Source organism: Lupinus angustifolius, chromosome LG20, assembly GCF_001865875.1.
Source record: "Lupinus angustifolius cultivar Tanjil chromosome LG20, LupAngTanjil_v1.0, whole genome shotgun sequence".
NCBI classification, from domain to species: domain Eukaryota; kingdom Viridiplantae; phylum Streptophyta; class Magnoliopsida; order Fabales; family Fabaceae; genus Lupinus; species Lupinus angustifolius.
The window spans coordinates 21,759,287-21,765,036 of record NC_032028.1 but is presented as its reverse complement, the minus strand read 5'-3'; positions in this window follow the sequence as shown (position 1 = coordinate 21,765,036).

Below are 5,750 nucleotides of genomic sequence, written 5' to 3'. Positions count from 1 at the left end.
GTTGTCACACCCTAGTCATTGAAGACTCTAATATTGAAGTAGTAATGAATATAAGATCTTAAGAAAAGTATGCTTAACTTGGCAAATAAACTAAGTAGTACAACTACTTCTTAGTTTATTTGTTAAGTGTTGGAGACAAGTAATTTTATTGACTTGAAATCATTTTTTGGGTGATCAATCTAAAAAGAGAATTAAGTACTTCGCAAACAAATAAAATTAACCAAAGTATCAACTTGAATGATTAAAATTCAATCTTTTAGAATATAAGAAGATGTAGAAAATATATAACCTTATTCAAAATAAAATGTTAGGAGCATGAGCCATCCATCCAAGGATTGGATGCTTTTGAGTTATAAATGAGAGTACAAAATTGATTTTTGCATCTCATTTGCCTTCTCCTTTTCTCCTCTTGAATTCTATACTAAAATTACAAACTTACTTGAAAATAAAGCTCTAAAAACACTAAGAAAGGAAGAGAGAACTTCAGAAAGGATTTCTAGTGAGAGACTTGTTAATTTCAAGTGTTGTTTTCCTCCTATGCATGCTTTTAAAACCCAAAAACCTCTTGATTCTACAAATCTGATGCTAGTTATTCGATTAACTGTATTTATTAATCGATTAAAATGAGTTCCAGTAGCAAAAATTTCATTTTTCACTAAATTTAATTGATTAAGATTCATTTTAATCGATTACTTGGGTTCATTTTTTGAAAATATGGAATGTTAACACTGATTAATCGATTAAATGTAGCTCTTAATCGATTAACAACAACAAATAAATTAGAATCAGTAGCATTTTTGCCATGTTTTCAAACCCTTTCTTCCCCTTTTCTCTCTAAATCTCAAATGCAACAGAAAAATTCGAAATCTTAGCTTAAAATAAGAATTAAACCTCACCTGTACCTACTTTGCACCACAATTCATCCAATCTATTTCCCAAATTTCCCAACAAACCCCATTCCCAATTCTAAACCCTAAGCTTTAGGTTCCATCCCTTATCCTTCTTCTCATCTCATTACTCATAGTTTTCTATCAGCAATGGAAAGAGGATGTTCGAAGAGGTTCAAGACAAATGCTCAACGCAGTCGTAGGCCTCCCACTACTTCATATTCAAAACTCAGGGGGAGCCATCTGGAACTACGCCGCAGGAACCATCCTTTGAATTAGCTCAATTGGATGTCATGGAGCAAAGGCTGAATAACAGGATGGATTTACACTTTCAGTCTTTAAAGGATTCCTACCATACTGATTTGGAACAATTTGAGGAGCGTCAGGTTGCCTACATCGATAACCACTATTAGGCTATGAGGAGCTTTGTCCAAAACACTGCTGAGGCATAGAATGAGAGGTTTTGTGCAGAGTTTAAGAAGCTGAGATTCCTCATCCGAGGTGATAGTAGTCTGACTGTACCTGATGACATAGATCCTCCTCCGCATCCTTAGATTAGAAGTCCTTAGACCTTAGATTGCCTTAGGTTTAGTTCTTCAATATGGCTAATTTTCAGGATTTTATCATGCTTTGTAATTTTGAGACATATTTTCTCTATGCTTTGTGGGTTGTAACTCTAACTATCTATTTTTGTTGCACTATTGTGACTTGATATACATGCCATTTGAACTTAATCATTACTATTTTGGTTTTAATTTGCTTACATAACACTCCTATCTATGTCAAATATAGCATAAATACATGTTTAATGGTCCTTGGTCATATTTGGTTATATATATCTCTTATGTTTGATTGAGCCTGCTATTTGAATGATATAATATAAATACTTGATCATTCCATGCTTGATTAGTTCATGTATAATCCTCCATGCCATTAAATCTGTCATATTGTTGTATTCTGTTGTTTTACTCAATTAACCAACTATCTTAATCGATTAAATGCTAATCAATGTGTGCACGTGTTCAATTTTTTCATCAACTAGTTGATTAATTACATTCCCATTATTAATTGCTTACTTACAGTTTGAGTTCACTTCATATCTCTTCTTACTTTTGACCAAAACTTCATTTAGTTTATCTTTTTGATGATGTCAAAAAGGGGAGAAAGGTTGTTTTGTTGTTTGATGAGTGCAGGTTGTAAAATAAAATTCAGCTTCTGTTGTCTAGCTATACGCTTTAACTTTGGAATCAACAACCATGCATTATGTGACCATCTTCAAGCTATGCATCAAAACAAAATTTGGTGTTAAGTTTATCATCATAAAAAATGGGGAGATTGAAAGTGCAACGTGTCAAGATAGCACTTAGCTTGCCTATGTTTTGAAGAAGACTAATGAATTAGTGAAAGCTTAAAGATAACTCAACAAATCAACATGCCAAAGATCCAAGAGCTTCATGTAAACTACAGTCTTAGATATGTATCTTAGTTATTTAGTCTAGGTTAGGTAAACCTAGATGCAAATCTTACAAGTTCTAAAAACTATCATATCATCTACATGAGACATGCCATCTAGCTTATTATATGTTCATGCATTAATCATACATGTTATGTGTGCATCTTAGGCATAACATAATGGTAAAACATGTATAGTTGATAAGCATAACATATAGGCAGTTTACCGTTTAATATCTTAATTGAAAATATGTTAGTTAATCGATTAAGTAAAGCTTTAATTGATATACGTGAAAGCAGTTTTAAGCAGTTTCAACCGATAACTGAAAAACAGAATTCAGTTATTCTAAAAGCCCGTTAATCGATTAACATGGCACTTAATCGATTAACTAGGCATAAAACAACTTTTCTATATAAACTGTGTTTTTACACCATGCTTCATACATTCATTTTTAGAACTGCTAAGTTGCATATTTTCGTGCTCATTGTATGTCATATAGGCAGAGAGAATTGCATGTGAGATTAGTGAGAGATTGTATCATGCTTAGGGATTAAAATGTCATCCATTGCATGTAATTAAATGTGTTCATCATTCTATTCTTCTGGCCTGATTCTTTCAATTCTTTTAGAGATTTCTTAGGGTAGAAATTACATGTTCTTCATGATTCTGATCTTATACATATTCATAATAATTTGTGAGATTTGTATAGGGTTTATAGCTTGTTCTTAATTGTAATATTTTAGTTATTTTGTGCTTCACATTACTCTGTTTTTGTTGTGATTTTTGTAACAAGGAAGGTCGTCTCTTGGTGTTGTACCACCAACGAGATATAGAGAGACTTCACCAAGACTTGGAGGCCTTGAGTTTAGAACATACTCTTGACAAGGGCTGGATGGTAGGAAAGGTTTTCAGCGTTCAACATCTTGTAAATGGAAGTGTGTATGTAAGATACATTGGCTTCAATTTTAGTGAAGAAAATATCCCACATCAGAAGGGAGGGTTGAATGTAGTTTTGCAGTGGACCTTAAAACAAACTAGTATAAAAACCTTGTTGCGAGCTATTTGTTACCCTTATCTCTTTATTGTTTTAAGTAGTTTTTAATTGCCTATTGTAGCTGATATTATTAATATAGTAACTCTGCCATATAAAGATCATTTCTGTTCAAATATATCTGCTATATCATTTCTGTATAAACTGTGAGTGGCTGTGTAATCGAGCCATTCAACAATTGTTAATTATGTGCGACTTAATCGATTAAGGTAGTCTTTAATCGATTAACTGGGTGATTTTCTAGAATAGGGCTTTGGTGCAAATAGCGGTAAGTGGGAACCGCGACACCTATTCAACCCCCCCTTCTCGGTGTATTCTGTCACTGATACCTTACAAAGCTTCCATAACGTTGATATACATATTTCAAATTCTGAATTGAAGGGTTAGAGTGATAGTACAAAATATAGATCTAATTAAAGAAACATGAGGAGCAATGATGTGGTCCCTAACTTTCTTAAATTGTAGAATGTGAAAGTCTTGTAGTACTAGTGTTGAAAGCATTTTTCCGATGCTATTATTTTTAGTCAAGTTTCTGATTTTTATTGATTTACTTGGTTTATTCTTTGCTCACCATCTCGGATTTGTTGGAATAAATTCCAACGCCGGTATAATGGTTTCAAGAATATTCCATTTGATCAAAAATTTAACTTTACTGAATTATTAACAACTTCATACCAATTGTCTTTGTTGGAATAAATTCCAACGCCGGTTTAATATTATGAATTTAGCAATTTAATACAAGTGATAATGAGTTATATTTATTTTCATTTTCCTTTATTAACTGAACTAATTCCTTATGGAAGGTTGGTAAAGAATAAATAAATAAAGCAATAAATAAATGTTAGTTGCAGAATTTAAATGACAGAAAATAAATATTTAGTTGAGGCAAATAAATGACAGAAAGTAAAAGTTAGTAGTTAGATCACTCATTATGATTGTATATTTTTCCTTTTCACAAAGATACAATTTATGAATTAAATTGCACTTTGATTCAAGGTTTCTTTCTTTGTCAACAAATAAAATTTATAAGTTAACACTTTACTATTTTCCATTTGCATCTCTTTCAAGATTCAATTGTAGTATAGTATAGGGTTATGTCGAACCACAAGGAATTGCCTAATAGAAATGTACTCATATTTTGTATATTTTATCAAAAGTAATAAAGTAACACCATAAAGTCGTTTTGATGTTTTTATGAACTAAGAAACATGAAAAAGTAATGAACTAACTATTTACAAATTCAAGAAGGGAAAAATTGATTTGAAAGATAGAATTATTTCTTGACTCAAATGATTTTGAAAACATTACAAGTTATGTGTTATACTTTCGGTTAATTCCACACACCATTTCTAAATCCTTCATCTAGTGTCCTCAAATGATAAGATGATTTTCAAACCTTATGTATTACAATAAACAATAGTTAAGTGCTACTCGTCGGAGTAGGTTGTCACACCCTACTTCAGGCTCCATTAACATCATTTAGCCTTGAACATAAGTTGCTTAAAATAGATGCTTGATGTGGAAAGTGAACTAAGGTGTAGGTTATCCTTTTTAGTTCACTTGTCAACACTTTGAGAAGATGCATTTTTGGATCTTTAAATCACGTTTTAGATGATCAAGCTAAAACCGCATTAAGAACTTCATAAAGAATCAAAACTTGACCAAAATTAATAACTTGAATGTATTGAATTCAAAAGATGATACAAAAGAAGAGAAGAAATAATCTTACACCATCATCCAAGTCAATATGTAGGAGCATGAGCAATCTATCTAAGGATGAGATACTTTTGATTTCAATTGAGGTTACAAAATCATGTTTTTTCACCTCATTTGCCAACTCCATTCCCTTTGAATTTTTATGAACTAAAAGCCTAAGAACAGCCGATAAGTGCCAAACATACCTAAAATTCATACACTTTTATGGCACTTATCTTAAGCATAATTGAGAAAAACCAACTTAAAATAATACTTTTTGATAAGATATCACAATTTAGTATATTTGTGTTTGTATTTCCTTTTTATGTATTTTGTAGGAATTAAAATGAAGAAAAGAAGTGAAAAGATTCATGGTCAATAAAGCAAAAAAGTCAAGAAAATGAAGGTGCTCAACCAGGCTGCTGAGCGTGGAACAAGCCCCGCTGAGCTAACCTGGCCACCAGCTTGACCTGGACACCAGCCTAACCTGGACCAAACTGCTCAACCAAGCAGCTGAGCGAACCTGCTAAGCTGCTCAACCTAGCACCAGACTAGACTTGGCACGGTCAGAAATTTGCTTGACACGATCAGACACGAGCTTGGCACAAGACCAAGCTGCTAAACAAGCAGCTCAGTGGTCCAACCAAGCAGCTCAGCGGAGAAC